Genomic DNA, 20,605 nt, shown 5'->3' with positions numbered 1-20,605 from the left:
ATATGGTCCAATTCCAAAAATTTTCGGGCTAAGCGTAACCAGTGGTTGGGTGGTAGGTGTCACAACATTAACATCAAGTCCTACTCCAGTATTTGAATCAATACTTTAAACTTAAAAAACAAAAACCAAAAACAAAAACAAAAAAAAAAAAAAAAAAAAAAGTGCTTCAGTATTTTTGGACCAAAACCAAACTACTTCTACAGTTTGTGGTAATGTGAAATTGCGCCAACAATCCTGTATGCTTGGCTGCGTACAAACCTTTTTGTGCTTCAAGAGATCCTTTCACTTTTTCTGCATGCTACCACAATTAGTTCAGACCACGGCCACTCAGCTGCTTTCTGGCCATGGGGTTGTGGTAGGATGCAGAAAAATATTACCAGTTTTATCATGGATTAGGTGGTCTTCGAGGTGGTCCCTCGGAGTTCTTCTGAAAAAGTGAACACAACAGGATTCTGCTGCCGAGAGGCAGAAAAGTTAGAGTGATGGAATTATCCAGCATGTATTTGTCCAATGCTCTTTGCCTAGAGCACCAGAGGCTTCCCATGCATATTTCTTCAGAGGGGGTTTTAGCACAAGTGCTACTAGTCCTATAGTAAGAGAGGTCCACCAGAACAGGTTGGCCAGGGTCATGAGCTGGATTATTAGGATCATTTGGTAGAGAGCATAGGAGTCAGTGTAGATGCAGACCAAAGAGGAATTCTGTGCTTCTCGTTGAAAAACACTCCAGACAGCTATCAGCTCCCCAACGTGTACACTACCTTCTCCCTCTGTAATCATTTGCTCACCAGAGGAAAAGTGGAGGGCTTCTGCCCTATATCTCCATACTTTTCCTTCCCCTTTAGCAGAAGCATCAGTAAACCAAGAGTTTGCTGATTGTTCGGGGCAGAAAGGAGGGGTTACTTTGATTACAGAGGCAAGTTTGTCCAAGCTCTCCGTTTCTTGGACTGCTAAAGTTCCTTCTGTCCTTGAGAAAAAGTTGCAGTAATGTTCAACCTGAGCATACCATTTTCTAACTGAGGCCCTCTGGGCCACCCCGTCAGGAGGGGGGGTCCCACCAGTGACTGTCTTGATAACCTTGAAGGGGCCTCTCAATACAATTGGTTGTTTTCGTGCAATTTTTTCTACTTCTAGGAAAGCTAAGATAACCATCAACAATCCTTTTCCCCAGGTAGTGTATCTTTTCTCAGCATCTTTGGAACCACGGGAATAAAAACCAACAGGTCTTGTCGGACCCTCAGGACCCCGCTGCCATATGTGTACTGACAGCCCTGAGGAGGCAAATGCCCATTCCACCTGGAAAGGATCGGTAGGATGGATAGGGCCCAGTGCTTGATGAGCTGTTGCTTCAAAAATCAGCAATTGCAATGCTGACTCCTGAGAAAGACTCCAATCCCATTTCACCCCTTTCCTCAACAAGTCATAAAGGGGAACAAATGGGTCCTTCTGGTTACTAGGAAATCTATCTGGTCTTTCTACAGGAGATACAGCTGCTATCGTTTTTGGAAGGAGAATTGCTGTAGGTTTGAGTGATTCTGGAAGCCCACAAATTAAAGGGGTCATTATTTCGGGCTTCACAGGTCATTGCATCAGGGATTCCAAGCCAGGAATTCATTTCTTTTTGTGAGTCATTTGCAGGCAAGCAGCTTTGTGCACATTTTCCAAGAGTTCATCGGGGGTACTAATTCTAGCTATGGGATCTCCCCTTTCCAAGGGGCTTGTTCCCCCGGCCCAAAAAGCTGCACGCTGTGTCAGGGACCATGTGTCACCTTTCTCTCCTGTTGTTAAGAAGACACCATGTCCCCAATACCCACTGGCTTCCTGTTCAGTTAATTGAATTTGATCACCACCAGTGAGGGACACCCGGAAAACATATTCTGTTTCTGATTCATGTGGAGGCTGTCCGTATTCCCTTTTAAGCTTAGCTAGCTCGGTGGCAGTGTTTACTTGTGGTGGTATGTGTTTGGTTGTGATGTGAGGTTGGAGATCATCATCACTGAGATAGTTATACACTGAGATCGTTTTAATCAAGGGTCTCAAGTGACGGCAGCAATGTTCCCCACAGTTACTTGCTGCTTCAAGTTCTTGATGAGGATAGATTTGTTTACTGTGAGGAGTTTCCTTCTCCTCAGGCTCTGTAGAGGAATCAGCACGATGTGATTTGTTAACATGTTCCTCTGTTAAGGCAGCTCGCAATGCATAGATCACATTTTTTGCTTCATAGAACTGTTTTTGCAAAATTTCAACTAGATTTTGAAGGGAGTCTATTCTAGCATGTTCCTCACTTCTTCGCTCGAAGCCATTTTCTATAGCTGCCGTAAGACAAGCTCCCAAAACTGAGCATAAGATCATTTTATTTTTGCCCAATTTGAATTTTGTTTCATGTTGTAATGAACACACTCTATCAATAACATTTTCTAAGTTCAACCAATTACTCTGTGCCCATTTTTCTCCTTCCGTAGAAGGTTTGGCATTGTGTTTGGCTAGTAGTGCATAAAATTCAGCTTTAATTTCAAGGCTAAGATTGTCACTCATTTTGTGAAGGGACCAAAACCACGACAGGGAGCTACAAACTTAAGTTCCACAAAACTGCACAGCCCTCGCTGTGTCGCCCTTCGCTTCCCTGGGTGGGTGAAAGGACAATAATCTGCCTGGCAGGCTCTGCTTAGTTGCTTCAAGTTGTCCCTTCCTTCCCAGACCACATACACACAACAACAACAAAACAACAGTGTCCTGCCTTTTGCACTAAGGGATCCTTTATGAATTGCCAAAGACAGTGTGGGTGCCTTTTCAGCTGCAACCCTTCTGTCTAGACAGAAATCCTGTCCGTGACGCCAACTTTAATGTCACGATCCGCTTCTTGCGGGGTGTCGTGACGGTTCTTTTCACCGATCCCAAAAGTGCAAAAAAGGCAAACAACAAGGGACTGTCAGTTAATCAGAAGAAATGCACCTTTATTAGGGGCCAAAAGAGTAAATGCCATAGTGGGGGATTAGAAAGGAGATAGAAGGATAGAGAGAGAGAAGAGGGGCATGGGAATAGCTACCAACACAGGCGAGATCCTCAGTGGTCCGGACGATGGGGATCCGTCTGTCGTGTCGGGGGAGTCTCCGAAGTTCTGGTCGACTCGGGGCTCCAGTTATAGTCCACAGAGGAAAGAGGGGGGAACAAGTGTAACAATGAAAGTCCATTGTAATCGCCATGCGGGAACAGGTGAGTCCACAGAAACCACCAAAGCAAGACGAATCCAATGAAGAATAAGTCCGTTAAAATTACTGAAGGGAAACAGGTCATGTCATTAGTGGTCAGACCACCAATTTCCCCTCCTCCCTGTAGTAGGGGTCTCAGTCTCAGCCCTTGGGAGGGAGGAGGGTTCTCATTCTTTCTTTGTCACAGTGGTAACGAGGCAGATGAAGGGTCTTCAATGAAGGACCACGGGAGTCACCCCAAAAGTTCATTCGGCTTAAGAACGGAGATTAGAAGAGAAGCAGGCCGCGCATCAGGCGGTCCCGTGCTGGCTCCATGTCAGGTCTTTGCCAAGTCCTTGCCAAGTTCTTACCAGGCCTTGTTGGGAACAGCCAGCGTGACGGTTCAGTGGTTCCACCTGTGCTGTGTCCTGTTCTGAGCCGGAACTGCAGTGGGGGAAGGGATTCTTTCTTGTGGCAATCGGAAGGCAGAATGGAAAACGAGGGGCTTCAGACGGGCTCTTACACCACCCCGTGACTGACGATTGCCCTCGAAAGATCTTCATCAGCAGGGTTCCATGGTGTCGTCGTGGAGTCTTCAGGACTCGTCAAGTGTTGGCAGCACGTCCCAGGGAAAAGAGAAGAGGAAAAGGGAAAGAAGAAACAGGAAAACGAAAACAATCACAACCTATTAGTAAACAAATTAGAATTAATCAATAAGCAAAATACAATCAGTATTAATTAAATCCATACTAGTTAAACAATAAATTATTGAGATAATAATCAATATGAATCAATTAAACAATAGATTGATCAAATAATAAACCAGTATAATCAATATTAAACAATAATCGATATTACTCAGTACAATTTTATAATCAAGAAACAAAAAATAATTTAAAACAGTGATTAGAACAAATCATAAGAGAAAATTATGTAAAACATATCTTCTAACCTTATCATCTTCTTCTGTCTACAGTCCTGGGAACATCTATCGTGTAAAGAATGTCGGCCAAGTGGTGTGCATTAATTAGAGATGTCAATTTTGTTAGTCGTTTCATCATTCTCCAATTCACAATGAGCAAGATTACTGATAAAACAAAACCAGTCATAACTAAAATCCAAAGAACAACAATGGGATGACACAATTTGTTCAGGACACCGGTGGCGGTAAGCGACCACCCGAAAAGGGTATCCCACCACCTGTGCTCGGCATCACTTTTCACCCTTTCTACAACACGATGTATTTCTTGCACATTATGATGAACAGTTACCAGAGTTTTCTGTCCATTCCCCTTGATTTTTCCTAGGATCTCTATTAGATCTTGATGAAGTAATAATTGCTTTACCAGAGTAAGGTTCATCCCAATGGGAGTAGGCAATAGCTTGTGAATCATGGTGAGATTGGATTCTAAAAGTTCATGTGAAGTAACTGGAGCTACAAAAGAAAAATCACATCCTGCAATTTTAGTAAAGTTGCAAGCACAAAAATTTGAATGATTTTTAGTAGCTACTACTGTACTTTGTATAAACACAGTATCACAAGCGGTTCTGAAGCAGGCACACCCATTGCCTGTAGATACAAGGACTGTTTCAGAAGTCTCGTTAGGATGAATATCAAAATGACAGCTATTTTGTTCTGTCTCCAGACAAATATCTTGAGCTACAATTGCATTACCTTCACAGATAAACCCTAGTTGTTCTCAAATGGTACAGGACTCTAAATTGACAGTTTGCCATTTGTCATCAATTTGACGAGCCCATTCTCTGTGTTCAGAAGGATAGAAAGTGGGTCCATCATGATTTAATCCTAATGCGATGCTAGGGAATATCAAATGCACTGAGGCATTACTTATGGTCAGCAGAAATGCTGGGGTCATAGGTAAAATTCACTAAATTCCACCAGGATTGGAAATCTCTTTCAAAGTCAGTGGCACTGTCCCAGACTATTTTCCTAATTTCAGTAGGAAAAGTGCCTTCTTCACTTTCTCTTACAATTGCGGCAGCAACTGACTGCATCCATAATTGAGCCTGGATGCAGCTAAGAGCTAAGGAAACATTGCTTTGCGTGGCATTAAGTGCATCAATTATCAATTTGTGGTCTTTCCTATTTACCTTTTCCCTATTTGCTAGAATGTTTGATAGCAACCACTGATGTGTTCCCAAGGCCGATAAGGACGATTGCAGTGGTGGTTGTATTTTGCTTAAATCTTGAGTCGTGGAAGCCAATTTATTCATTCATACTTCTGAATCAATACTATTTAGGATTCCCAATCCTGTTCCCACAACACCAGTTATGTCTCTTGGCAGCCGGTTTTTAGGAGGCTTCCACTGTCGCAGCCAGGTTGTCCAAGCCTGAAAAGAGGTCTGCAAAAAGGGTGAACAAGCTGGTTGTATTTCTCAGATATTGTTTTGCATCAGCAATTTGACTTGTTTAAGAGACCATAACAGATTAAACAAGATCTGTTGTTGGCCAGTTTTCCTGATTATATATGGTCCAATTCCAAAAATTTTCGGGCTAAGCGTAACCAGTGGTTGGGTGGTAGGTGTCACAACATTAACATCAAGTCCTACTCCAGTATTTGAATCAATACTTTAAACTTAAAAAACAAAAACCAAAAACAAAAACAAAAACAAAAAAAAAAAAAAAAAAAAAAAAAAAAAAGTGCTTCAGTATTTTTGGACCAAAACCAAACTACTTCTACAGTTTGTGGTAATGTGAAATTGCGCCAACAATCCTGTATGCTTGGCTGCGTACAAACCTTTTTGTGCTTCAAGAGATCCTTTCACTTTTTCTGCATGCTACCACAATTAGTTCAGACCACGGCCACTCAGCTGCTTTCTGGCCATGGGGTTGTGGTAGGATGCAGAAAAATATTACCAGTTTTATCATGGATTAGGTGGTCTTCGAGGTGGTCCCTCGGAGTTCTTCTGAAAAAGTAAACACAACAGAATTCTGCTGCCGAGAGGCAGAAAAGTTAGAGTGATGGAATTATCCAGCATGTATTTGTCCAATGCTCTTTGCCTAGAGCACCAGAGGCTTCCCATGCATATTTCTTCAGAGGGGGTTTTAGCACAAGTGCTACTAGTCCTATAGTAAGAGAGGTCCACCAGAACAGGTTGGCCAGGGTCATGAGCTGGATTATTAGGATCATTTGGTAGAGAGCATAGGAGTCAGTGTAGATGCAGACCAAAGAGGAATTCTGTGCTTCTCGTTGAAAAACACTCCAGACAGCTATCAGCTCCCCAACGTGTACACTACCTTCTCCCTCTGTAATCATTTGCTCACCAGAGGAAAAGTGGAGGGCTTCTGCCCTATATCTCCATACTTTTCCTTCCCCTTTAGCAGAAGCATCAGTAAACCAAGAGTTTGCTGATTGTTCGGGGCAGAAAGGAGGGGTTACTTTGATTACAGAGGCAAGTTTGTCCAAGCTCTCCGTTTCTTGGACTGCTAAAGTTCCTTCTGTCCTTGAGAAAAAGTTGCAGTAATGTTCAACCTGAGCATACCATTTTCTAACTGAGGCCCTCTGGGCCACCCCGTCAGGAGGGGGGGTCCCACTAGTGACTGTCTTGATAACCTTGAAGGGGCCTCTCAATACAATTGGTTGTTTTCGTGCAATTTTTTCTACTTCTAGGAAAGCTAAGATAACCATCAACAATCCTTTTCCCCAGGTAGTGTATCTTTTCTCAGCATCTTTGGAACCACGGGAATAAAAACCAACAGGTCTTGTCGGAGCCTCAGGACCCCGCTGCCATATGTGTACTGACAGCCCTGAGGAGGCAAATGCCCATTCCACCTGGAAAGGATCGGTAGGATGGATAGGGCCCAGTGCTTGATGAGCTGTTGCTTCAAAAATCAGCAATTGCAATGCTGACTCCTGAGAAAGACTCCAATCCCATTTCACCCCTTTCCTCAACAAGTCATAAAGGGGAACAAATGGGTCCTTCTGGTTACTAGGAAATCTATCTGGTCTTTCTACAGGAGATACAGCTGCTATCGTTTTTGGAAGGAGAATTGCTGTAGGTTTGAGTGATTCTGGAAGCCCACAAATTAAAGGGGTCATTATTTCGGGCTTCACAGGTCATTGCATCAGGGATTCCAAGCCAGGAATTCATTTCTTTTTGTGAGTCATTTGCAGGCAAGCAGCTTTGTGCACATTTTCCAAGAGTTCATCGGGGGTACTAATTCTAGCTATGGGATCTCCCCTTTCCAAGGGGCTTGTTCCCCCGGCCCAAAAAGCTGCACGCTGTGTCAGGGACCATGTGTCACCTTTCTCTCCTGTTGTTAAGAAGACACCATGTCCCCAATACCCACTGGCTTCCTGTTCAGTTAATTGAATTTGATCACCACCAGTGAGGGACACCCGGAAAACATATTCTGTTTCTGATTCATGTGGAGGCTGTCCGTATTCCCTTTTAAGCTTAGCTAGCTCGGTGGCAGTGTTTACTTGTGGTGGTATGTGTTTGGTTGTGATGTGAGGTTCGAGATCATCATCACTGAGATAGTTATACACTGAGATCGTTTTAATCAAGGGTCTCAAGTGATGGCAGCAATGTTCCCCACAGTTACTTGCTGCTTCAAGTTCTTGATGAGGATAGATTTGTTTACTGTGAGGAGTTTCCTTCTCCTCAGGCTCTGTAGAGGAATCAGCACGATGTGATTTGTTAACATGTTCCTCTGTTAAGGCAGCTCGCAGTGCATAGATCACATTTTTTGCTTCATAGAACTGTTTTTGCAAAATTTCAACTAGATTTTGAAGGGAGTCTATTCTAGCATGTTCCTCACTTCTTCGCTCGAAGCCATTTTCTATAGCTGCCGTAAGACAAGCTCCCAAAACTGAGCATAAGATCATTTTATTTTTGCCCAATTTGAATTTTGTTTCATGTTGTAATGAACACACTCTATCAATAACATTTTCTAAGTTCAACCAATTACTCTGTGCCCATTTTTCTCCTTCCGTAGAAGGTTTGGCATTGTGTTTGGCTAGTAGTGCATTAAATTCAGCTTTAATTTCAAGGCTAAGATTGTCACTCATTTTGGGAAGGGACCAAAACCACGACAGGGAGCTACAAACTTAAGTTCCACAAAACTGCACAGCCCTCGCTGTGTCGCCCTTCGCTTCCCTGGGTGGGTGAAAGGACAATAATCTGCCTGGCAGGCTCTGCTTAGTTGCTTCAAGTTGTCCCTTCCTTCCCAGACCACATACACACAACAACAACAAAACAACAGTGTCCTGCCTTTTGCACTAAGGGATCCTTTATGAATTGCCAAAGACAGTGTGGGTGCCTTTTCAGCTGCAACCCTTCTGTCTAGACAGAAATCCTGTCCGTGACGCCAACTTTAATGTCACGATCCGCTTCTTGCGGGGTGTCGTGACGGTTCTTTTCACCGATCCCAAAAGTGCAAAAAAGGCAAACAACAAGGGACTGTCAGTTAATCAGAAGAAATGCACCTTTATTAGGGGCCAAAAGAGTAAATGCCATAGTGGGGGATTAGAAAGGAGATAGAAGGATAGAGAGAGAGAAGAGGGGCATGGGAATAGCTACCAACACAGGCGAGATCCTCAGTGGTCCGGACGATGGGGATCCGTCTGTCGTGTCGGGGGAGTCTCCGAAGTTCTGGTCGACTCGGGGCTCCAGTTATAGTCCACAGAGGAAAGAGGGGGGAACAAGTGTAACAATGAAAGTCCATTGTAATCGCCATGCGGGAACAGGTGAGTCCACAGAAACCACCAAAGCAAGACGAATCCAATGAAGAATAAGTCCGTTAAAATTACTGAAGGGAAACAGGTCATGTCATTAGTGGTCAGACCACCAATTTCCCCTCCTCCCTGTAGTAGGGGTCTCAGTCTCAGCCCTTGGGAGGGAGGAGGGTTCTCATTCTTTCTTTGTCACAGTGGTAACGAGGCAGATGAAGGGTCTTCAATGAAGGACCACGGGAGTCACCCCAAAAGTTCATTCGGCTTAAGAACGGAGATTAGAAGAGAAGCAGGCCGCGCATCAGGCGGTCCCGTGCTGGCTCCATGTCAGGTCTTTGCCAAGTCCTTGCCAAGTTCTTACCAGGCCTTGTTGGGAACAGCCAGCGTGACGGTTCAGTGGTTCCACCTGTGCTGTGTCCTGTTCTGAGCCGGAACTGCAGTGGGGGAAGGGATTCTTTCTTGTGGCAATCGGAAGGCAGAATGGAAAATGAGGGGCTTCAGACGGGCTCTTACACCACCCCGTGACTGACGATTGCCCTCGAAAGATCTCCATCAGCAGGGTTCCATGGCGTCGTCGTGGAGTCTTCAGGACTCGTCAAGTGTTGGCAGCACGTCCCAGGGAAAAGAGAAGAGGAAAAGGGAAAGAGGAAACAGGAAAACGAAAACAATCACAACATATTAGTAAACAAATTAGAATTAATCAAGAAGCAAAATACAATCAGTATTCATTAAATCCATACTAGTTAAACAATAAATTATTGAGATAATAATCAATATGAATCAATTAAACAATAGATTGATCAAATAATAAACCAGTATAATCAATATTAAACAATAATCGATATTACTCAGTACAATTTTATAATCAAGAAACAAAAAATAATTTAAAACAGTGATTAGAACAAATCATAAGAGAAAATTATGTAAAACATATCTTCTAACCTTATCATCTTCTTCTGTCTACAGTCCTGGGAACATCTATCGTGTAAAGAATGTCGGCCAAGTGGTGTGCATTAATTAGAGATGTCAATTTTGTTAGTCGTTTCATCATTCTCCAATTCACAATGAGCAAGATTACTGATAAAACAAAACCAGTCATAACTAAAATCCAAAGAACAACAATGGGATGACACAATTTGTTCAGGACACCGGTGGCGGTAAGCGACCACCCGAAAAGGGTATCCCACCACCTGTGCTCGGCATCACTTTTCACCCTTTCTACAACACGATGTATTTCTTGCACATTATGATGAACAGTTACCAGAGTTTTCTGTCCATTCCCCTTGATTTTTCCTAGGATCTCTATTAGATCTTGATGAAGTAATAATTGCTTTACCAGAGTAAGGTTCATCCCAATGGGAGTAGGCAATAGCTTGTGAATCATGGTGAGATTGGATTCTAAAAGTTCACGTGAAGTAACTGGAGCTACAAAAGAAAAATCACATCCTGCAATTTTAGTAAAGTTGCAAGCACAAAAATTTGAATGATTTTTAGTAGCTACTACTGTACTTTGTATAAACACAGTATCACAAGCGGTTCTGAAGCAGGCACACCCATTGCCTGTAGATACAAGGACTGTTTCAGAAGTCTCGTTAGGATGAATATCAAAATGACAGCTATTTTGTTCTGTCTCCAGACAAATATCTTGAGCTACAATTGCATTACCTTCACAGATAAACCCTAGTTGTTCTCAAATGGTACAGGACTCTAAATTGACAGTTTGCCATTTGTCATCAATTTGACGAGCCCATTCTCTGTGTTCAGAAGGATAGAAAGTGGGTCCATCATGATTTAATCCTAATGCGATGCTAGGGAATATCAAATGCACTGAGGCATTACTTATGGTCAGCAGAAATGCTGGGGTCATAGGTAAAATTCACTAAATTCCACCAGGATTGGAAATCTCTTTCAAAGTCAGTGGCACTGTCCCAGACTATTTTCCTAATTTCAGTAGGAAAAGTGCCTTCTTCACTTTCTCTTACAATTGCGGCAGCAACTGACTGCATCCATAATTGAGCCTGGATGCAGCTAAGAGCTAAGGAAACATTGCTTTGCGTGGCATTAAGTGCATCAATTATCAATTTGTGGTCTTTCCTATTTACCTTTTCCCTATTTGCTAGAATGTTTGATAGCAACCACTGATGTGTTCCCAAGGCCCATAAGGACGATTGCAGTGGTTGTTGTATTTTGCTTAAATCTTGAGTCGTGGAAGCCAATTTATTCATTCATACTTCTGAATCAATACTATTTAGGATTCCCAATCCTGTTCCCACAACACCAGTTATGTCTCTTGGCAGCCGGTTTTTAGGAGGCTTCCACTGTCGCAGCCAGGTTGTCCAAGCCTGAAAAGAGGTCTGCAAAAAGGGTGAACAAGCTGGTTGTATTTCTCAGATATTGTTTTGCATCAGCAATTTGACTTGTTTAAGAGACCATAACAGATTAAACAAGATCTGTTGTTGGCCAGTTTTCCTGATTATATATGGTCCAATTCCAAAAATTTTCGGGCTAAGCGTAACCAGTGGTTGGGTGGTAGGTGTCACAACATTAACATCAAGTCCTACTCCAGTATTTGAATCAATACTTTAAACTTAAAAAACAAAAACCAAAAACAAAAACAAAAACAAAAACAAAAAAAAAAAAAAAAAAAAAAAAAAGTGCTTCAGTATTTTTGGACCAAAACCAAACTACTTCTACAGTTTGTGGTAATGTGAAATTGCGCCAACAATCCTGTATGCTTGGCTGCGTACAAACCTTTTTGTGCTTCAAGAGATCCTTTCACTTTTTCTGCATGCTACCACAATTAGTTCAGACCACGGCCACTCAGCTGCTTTCTGGCCATGGGGTTGTGGTAGGATGCAGAAAAATATTACCAGTTTTATCATGGATTAGGTGGTCTTCGAGGTGGTCCCTCGGAGTTCTTCTGAAAAAGTAAACACAACAGAATTCTGCTGCCGAGAGGCAGAAAAGTTAGAGTGATGGAATTATCCAGCATGTATTTGTCCAATGCTCTTTGCCTAGAGCACCAGAGGCTTCCCATGCATATTTCTTCAGAGGGGGTTTTAGCACAAGTGCTACTAGTCCTATAGTAAGAGAGGTCCACCAGAACAGGTTGGCCAGGGTCATGAGCTGGATTATTAGGATCATTTGGTAGAGAGCATAGGAGTCAGTGTAGATGCAGACCAAAGAGGAATTCTGTGCTTCTCGTTGAAAAACACTCCAGACAGCTATCAGCTCCCCAACGTGTACACTACCTTCTCCCTCTGTAATCATTTGCTCACCAGAGGAAAAGTGGAGGGCTTCTGCCCTATATCTCCATACTTTTCCTTCCCCTTTAGCAGAAGCATCAGTAAACCAAGAGTTTGCTGATTGTTCGGGGCAGAAAGGAGGGGTTACTTTGATTACAGAGGCAAGTTTGTCCAAGCTCTCCGTTTCTTGGACTGCTAAAGTTCCTTCTGTCCTTGAGAAAAAGTTGCAGTAATGTTCAACCTGAGCATACCATTTTCTAACTGAGGCCCTCTGGGCCACCCCGTCAGGAGGGGGGGTCCCACTAGTGACTGTCTTGATAACCTTGAAGGGGCCTCTCAATACAATTGGTTGTTTTCGTGCAATTTTTTCTACTTCTAGGAAAGCTAAGATAACCATAAGCAATCCTTTTCCCCAGGTAGTGTATCTTTTCTCAGCATCTTTGGAACCACGGGAATAAAAACCAACAGGTCTTGTCGGAGCCTCAGGACCCCGCTGCCATATGTGTACTGACAGCCCTGAGGAGGCAAATGCCCATTCCACCTGGAAAGGATCGGTAGGATGGATAGGGCCCAGTGCTTGATGAGCTGTTGCTTCAAAAATCAGCAATTGCAATGCTGACTCCTGAGAAAGACTCCAATCCCATTTCACCCCTTTCCTCAACAAGTCATAAAGGGGAACAAATGGGTCCTTCTGGTTACTAGGAAATCTATCTGGTCTTTCTACAGGAGATACAGCTGCTATCGTTTTTGGAAGGAGAATTGCTGTAGGTTTGAGTGATTCTGGAAGCCCACAAATTAAAGGGGTCATTATTTCGGGCTTCACAGGTCATTGCATCAGGGATTCCAAGCCAGGAATTCATTTCTTTTTGTGAGTCATTTGCAGGCAAGCAGCTTTGTGCACATTTTCCAAGAGTTCATCGGGGGTACTAATTCTAGCTATGGGATCTCCCCTTTCCAAGGGGCTTGTTCCCCCGGCCCAAAAAGCTGCACGCTGTGTCAGGGACCATGTGTCACCTTTCTCTCCTGTTGTTAAGAAGACACCATGTCCCCAATACCCACTGGCTTCCTGTTCAGTTAATTGAATTTGATCACCACCAGTGAGGGACACCCGGAAAACATATTCTGTTTCTGATTCATGTGGAGGCTGTCCGTATTCCCTTTTAAGCTTAGCTAGCTCGGTGGCAGTGTTTACTTGTGGTGGTATGTGTTTGGTTGTGATGTGAGGTTGGAGATCATCATCACTGAGATAGTTATACACTGAGATCGTTTTAATCAAGGGTCTCAAGTGATGGCAGCAATGTTCCCCACAGTTACTTGCTGCTTCAAGTTCTTGATGAGGATAGATTTGTTTACTGTGAGGAGTTTCCTTCTCCTCAGGCTCTGTAGAGGAATCAGCACGATGTGATTTGTTAACATGTTCCTCTGTTAAGGCAGCTCGCAATGCATAGATCACATTTTTTGCTTCATAGAACTGTTTTTGCAAAATTTCAACTAGATTTTGAAGGGAGTCTATTCTAGCATGTTCCTCACTTCTTCGCTCGAAGCCATTTTCTATAGCTGCCGTAAGACAAGCTCCCAAAACTGAGCATAAGATCATTTTATTTTTGCCCAATTTGAATTTTGTTTCATGTTGTAATGAACACACTCTATCAATAACATTTTCTAAGTTCAACCAATTACTCTGTGCCCATTTTTCTCCTTCCGTAGAAGGTTTGGCATTGTGTTTGGCTAGTAGTGCATAAAATTCAGCTTTAATTTCAAGGCTAAGATTGTCACTCATTTTGTGAAGGGACCAAAACCACGACAGGGAGCTACAAACTTAAGTTCCACAAAACTGCACAGCCCTCGCTGTGTCGCCCTTCGCTTCCCTGGGTGGGTGAAAGGACAATAATCTGCCTGGCAGGCTCTGCTTAGTTGCTTCAAGTTGTCCCTTCCTTCCCAGACCACATACACACAACAACAACAAAACAACAGTGTCCTGCCTTTTGCACTAAGGGATCCTTTATGAATTGCCAAAGACAGTGTGGGTGCCTTTTCAGCTGCAACCCTTCTGTCTAGACAGAAATCCTGTCCGTGACGCCAATTTTAATGTCACGATCCGCTTCTTGCGGGGTGTCGTGACGGTTCTTTTCACCGATCCCAAAAGTGCAACAAAGGCAAACAACAAGGGACTGTCAGTTAATCAGAAGAAATGCACCTTTATTAGGGGCCAAAAGAGTAAATGCCATAGTGGGGGATTAGGAAGGAGATAGAAGGATAGAGAGAGAGAAGAGGGGCATGGGAATAGCTACCAACACAGGCGAGATCCTCAGTGGTCCGGACGATGGGGATCCGTCTGTCGTGTCGGGGGAGTCTCCGAAGTTCTGGTCGACTCGGGGCTCCAGTTATAGTCCACAGAGGAAAGAGGGGGGAACAAGTGTAACAATGAAAGTCCATTGTAATCGCCACGCGGGAACAGGTGAGTCCACAGAAACCACCAAAGCAAGACGAATCCAATGAAGAATAAGTCCGTTAAAATTACTGAAGGGAAACAGGTCATGTCATTAGTGGTCAGACCACCAATTTCCCCTCCTCCCTGTAGTAGGGGTCTCAGTCTCAGCCCTTGGGAGGGAGGAGGGTTCTCATTCTTTCTTTGTCACAGTGGTAACGAGGCAGATGAAGGGTCTTCAATGAAGGACCACGGGAGTCACCCCAAAAGTTCATTCGGCTTAAGAACGGAGATTAGAAGAGAAGCAGGCCGCGCATCAGGCGGTCCCGTGCTGGCTCCATGTCAGGTCTTTGCCAAGTCCTTGCCAAGTTCTTACCAGGCCTTGTTGGGAACAGCCAGCGTGACGGTTCAGTGGTTCCACCTGTGCTGTGTCCTGTTCTGAGCCGGAACTGCAGTGGGGGAAGGGATTCTTTCTTGTGGCAATCGGAAGGCAGAATGGAAAATGAGGGGCTTCAGACGGGCTCTTACACCACCCCGTGACTGACGATTGCCCTCGAAAGATCTTCATCAGCAGGGTTCCATGGCGTCGTCGTGGAGTCTTCAGGACTCGTCAAGTGTTGGCAGCACGTCCCAGGGAAAAGAGAAGAGGAAAAGGGAAAGAAGAAACAGGAAAACGAAAACAATCACAACCTATTAGTAAACAAATTAGAATTAATCAATAAGCAAAATACAATCAGTATTCATTAAATCCATACTAGTTAAACAATAAATTATTGAGATAATAATCAATATGAATCAATTAAACAATAGATTGATCAAATAATAAACCAGTATAATCAATATTAAACAATAATCGATATTACTCAGTACAATTTTATAATCAAGAAACAAAAAATAATTTAAAACAGTGATTAGAACAAATCATAAGAGAAAATTATGTAAAACATATCTTCTAACCTTATCATCTTCTTCTGTCTACAGTCCTGGGAACATCTATCGTGTAAAGAATGTCGGCCAAGTGGTGTGCATTAATTAGAGATGTCAATTTTGTTAGTCGTTTCATCATTCTCCAATTCACAATGAGCAAGATTACTGATAAAACAAAACCAGTCATAACTAAAATCCAAAGAACAACAATGGGATGACACAATTTGTTCAGGACACCGGTGGCGGTAAGCGACCACCCGAAAAGGGTATCCCACCACCTGTGCTCGGCATCACTTTTCACCCTTTCTACAACACGATGTATTTCTTGCACATTATGATGAACAGTTACCAGAGTTTTCTGTCCATTCCCCTTGATTTTTCCTAGGATCTCTATTAGATCTTGATGAAGTAATAATTGCTTTACCAGAGTAAGGTTCATCCCAATGGGAGTAGGCAATAGCTTGTGAATCATGGTGAGATTGGATTCTAAAAGTTCATGTGAAGTAACTGGAGCTACAAAAGAAAAATCACATCCTGCAATTTTAGTAAAGTTGCAAGCACAAAAATTTGAATGATTTTTAGTAGCTACTACTGTACTTTGTATAAACACAGTATCACAAGCGGTTCTGAAGCAGGCACACCCATTGCCTGTAGATACAAGGACTGTTTCAGAAGTCTCGTTAGGATGAATATCAAAATGACAGCTATTTTGTTCTGTCTCCAGACAAATATCTTGAGCTACAATTGCATTACCTTCACAGATAAACCCTAGTTGTTCTCAAATGGTACAGGACTCTAAATTGACAGTTTGCCATTTGTCATCAATTTGACGAGCCCATTCTCTGTGTTCAGAAGGATAGAAAGTGGGTCCATCATGATTTAATCCTAATGCGATGCTAGGGAATATCAAATGCACTGAGGCATTACTTATGGTCAGCAGAAATGCTGGGGTCATAGGTAAAATTCACTAAATTCCACCAGGATTGGAAATCTCTTTCAAAGTCAGTGGCACTGTCCCAGACTATTTTCCTAATTTCAGTAGGAAAAGTGCCTTCTTCACTTTCTCTTACAATTGCGGCAGCAACTGACTGCATCCATAATTGAGCCTGGATGCAGCTAAGAGCTAAGGAAACATTGCTTTGCGTGGCATTAAGTGCATCAATTATCAACTTGTGGTCTTTCCTATTTACCTTTTCCCTATTTGCTAGAATGTTTGATAGCAACCACTGATGTGTTCCCAAGGCCCATAAGGACGATTGCAGTGGTTGTTGTATTTTGCTTAAATCTTGAGTCGTGGAAGCCAATTTATTCATTCATACTTCTGAATCAATACTATTTAGGATTCCCAATCCTGTTCCCACAACACCAGTTATGTCTCTTGGCAGCCGGTTTTTAGGAGGCTTCCACTGTCGCAGCCAGGTTGTCCAAGCCTGAAAAGAGGTCTGCAAAAAGGGTGAACAAGCTGGTTGTATTTCTCAGATATTGTTTTGCATCAGCAATTTGACTTGTTTAAGAGACCATAACAGATTAAACAAGATCTGTTGTTGGCCAGTTTTCCTGATTATATATGGTCCAATTCCAAAAATTTTCGGGCTAAGCGTAACCAGTGGTTGGGTGGTAGGTGTCACAACATTAACATCAAGTCCTACTCCAGTATTTGAATCAATACTTTAAACTTAAAAAACAAAAACCAAAAACAAAAACAAAAACAAAAACAAAAAAAAAAAAAAAAAAAAAAAAAAGTGCTTCAGTATTTTTGGACCAAAACCAAACTACTTCTACAGTTTGTGGTAATGTGAAATTGCGCCAACAATCCTGTATGCTTGGCTGCGTACAAACCTTTTTGTGCTTCAAGAGATCCTTTCACTTTTTCTGCATGCTACCACAATTAGTTCAGACCACGGCCACTCAGCTGCTTTCTGGCCATGGGGTTGTGGTAGGATGCAGAAAAATATTACCAGTTTTATCATGGATTAGGTGGTCTTCGAGGTGGTCCCTCGGAGTTCTTCTGAAAAAGTGAACACAACAGAATTCTGCTGCCGAGAGGCAGAAAAGTTAGAGTGATGGAATTTTCCAGCATGTATTTGTCCAATGCTCTTTGCCTAGAGCACCAGAGGCTTCCCATGCATATTTCTTCAGAGGGGGTTTTAGCACAAGTGCTACTAGTCCTATAGTAAGAGAGGTCCACCAGAACAGGTTGGCCAGGGTCATGAGCTGGATTATTAGGATCATTTGGTAGAGAGCATAGGAGTCAGTGTAGATGCAGACCAAAGAGGAATTCTGTGCTTCTCGTTGAAAAACACTCCAGACAGCTATCAGCTCCCCAACGTGTACACTACCTTCTCCCTCTGTAATCATTTGCTCACCAGAGGAAAAGTGGAGGGCTTCTGCCCTATATCTCCATACTTTTCCTTCCCCTTTAGCAGAAGCATCAGTAAACCAAGAGTTTGCTGATTGTTCGGGGCAGAAAGGAGGGGTTACTTTGATTACAGAGGCAAGTTTGTCCAAGCTCTCCGTTTCTTGGACTGCTAAAGTTCCTTCTGTCCTTGAGAAAAAGTTGCAGTAATGTTCAACCTGAGCATACCATTTTCTAACTGAGGCCCTTTGGGCCACCCCGTCAGGAGGGGGGGTCCCACCAGTGACTGTCTTGATAACCTTGAAGGGGCCTCTCAATACAATTGGTTGTTTTCGTGCAATTTTTTCTACTTCTAGGAAAGCTAAGATAACCATAAGCAATCCTTTTCCCCAGGTAGTGTATCTTTTCTCAGCATCTTTGGAACCACGGGAATAAAAACCAACAGGTCTTGTCGGACCCTCAGGACCCCGCTGCCATATGTGTACTGACAGCCCTGAGGAGGCAAATGCCCATTCCACCTGGAAAGGATCGGTAGGATGGATAGGGCCCAGTGCTTGATGAGCTGTTGCTTCAAAAATCAGCAATTGCAATGCTGACTCCTGAGAAAGACTCCAATCCCATTTCACCCCTTTCCTCAACAAGTCATAAAGGGGAACAAATGGGTCCTTCTGGTTACTAGGAAATCTATCTGGTCTTTCTACAGGAGATACAGCTGCTATCGTTTTTGGAAGGAGAATTGCTGTAGGTTTGAGTGATTCTGGAAGCCCACAAATTAAAGGGGTCATTATTTCGGGCTTCACAGGTCATTGCATCAGGGATTCCAAGCCAGGAATTCATTTCTTTTTGTGAGTCATTTGCAGGCAAGCAGCTTTGTGCACATTTTCCAAGAGTTCATCGGGGGTACTAATTCTAGCTATGGGATCTCCCCTTTCCAAGGGGCTTGTTCCCCCGGCCCAAAAAGCTGCACGCTGTGTCAGGGACCATGTGTCACCTTTCTCTCCTGTTGTTAAGAAGACACCATGTCCCCAATACCCACTGGCTTCCTGTTCAGTTAATTGAATTTGATCACCACCAGTGAGGGACACCCGGAAAACATATTCTGTTTCTGATTCATGTGGAGGCTGTCCGTATTCCCTTTTAAGCTTAGCTAGCTCGGTGGCAGTGTTTACTTGTGGTGGTATGTGTTTGGTTGTGATGTGAGGTTCGAGATCATCATCACTGAGATAGTTATACACTGAGATCGTTTTAATCAAGGGTCTCAAGTGATGGCAGCAATGTTCCCCACAGTTACTTGCTGCTTCAAGTTCTTGATGAGGATAGATTTGTTTACTGTGAGGAGTTTCCTTCTCCTCAGGCTCTGTAGAGGAATCAGCACGATGTGATTTGTTAACATGTTCCTCTGTTAAGGCAGCTCGCAGTGCATAGATCACATTTTTTGCTTCATAGAACTGTTTTTGCAAAATTTCAACTAGATTTTGAAGGGAGTCTATTCTAGCATGTTCCTCACTTCTTCGCTCGAAGCCATTTTCTATAGCTGCCGTAAGACAAGCTCCCAAAACTGAGCATAAGATCATTTTATTTTTGCCCAATTTGAATTTTGTTTCATGTTGTAATGAACACACTCTATCAATAACATTTTCTAAGTTCAACCAATTACTCTGTGCCCATTTTTCTCCTTCCGTAGAAGGTTTGGCATTGTGTTTGGCTAGTAGTGCATTAAATTCAGCTTTAATTTCAAGGCTAAGATTGTCACTCATTTTGGGAAGGGACCAAAACCACGACAGGGAGCTACAAACTTAAGTTCCACAAAACTGCACAGCCCTCGCTGTGTCGCCCTTCGCTTCCCTGGGTGGGTGAAAGGACAATAATCTGCCTGGCAGGCTCTGCTTAGTTGCTTCAAGTTGTCCCTTCCTTCCCAGACCACATACACACAACAACAACAAAACAACAGTGTCCTGCCTTTTGCACTAAGGGATCCTTTATGAATTGCCAAAGACAGTGTGGGTGCCTTTTCAGCTGCAACCCTTCTGTCTAGACAGAAATCCTGTCCGTGACGCCAATTTTAATGTCACGATCCGCTTCTTGCGGGGTGTCGTGACGGTTCTTTTCACCGATCCCAAAAGTGCAAAAAAGGCAAACAACAAGGGACTGTCAGTTAATCAGAAGAAATGCACCTTTATTAGGGGCCAAAAGAGTAAATGCCATAGTGGGGGATTAGAAAGGAGATAGAAGGATAGAGAGAGAGAAGAGGGGCATGGGAATAGCTACCAACACAGGCGAGATCCTCAGTGGTCCGGACGATGGGGATCCGTCTGTCGTGTCGGGGGAGTCTCCGAAGTTCTGGTCGACTCGGGGCTCCAGTTATAGTCCACAGAGGAAAGAGGGGGGAACAAGTGTAACAATGAAAGTCCATTGTAATCGCCATGCGGGAACAGGTGAGTCCACAGAAACCACCAAAGCAAGACGAATCCAATGAAGAATAAGTCCGTTAAAATTACTGAAGGGAAACAGGTCATGTCATTAGTGGTCAGACCACCAATTTCCCCTCCTCCCTGTAGTAGGGGTCTCAGTCTCAGCCCTTGGGAGGGAGGAGGGTTCTCATTCTTTCTTTGTCACAGTGGTAACGAGGCAGATGAAGGGTCTTCAATGAAGGACCACGGGAGTCACCCCAAAAGTTCATTCGGCTTAAGAACGGAGATTAGAAGAGAAGCAGGCCGCGCATCAGGCGGTCCCGTGCTGGCTCCATGTCAGGTCTTTGCCAAGTCCTT

This window comes from Vidua macroura, chromosome 19, assembly GCF_024509145.1.
Source record: "Vidua macroura isolate BioBank_ID:100142 chromosome 19, ASM2450914v1, whole genome shotgun sequence".
NCBI classification, from domain to species: Eukaryota; Metazoa; Chordata; class Aves; order Passeriformes; family Viduidae; genus Vidua; species Vidua macroura.
Note: the sequence above shows the minus strand (reverse complement) of the source record.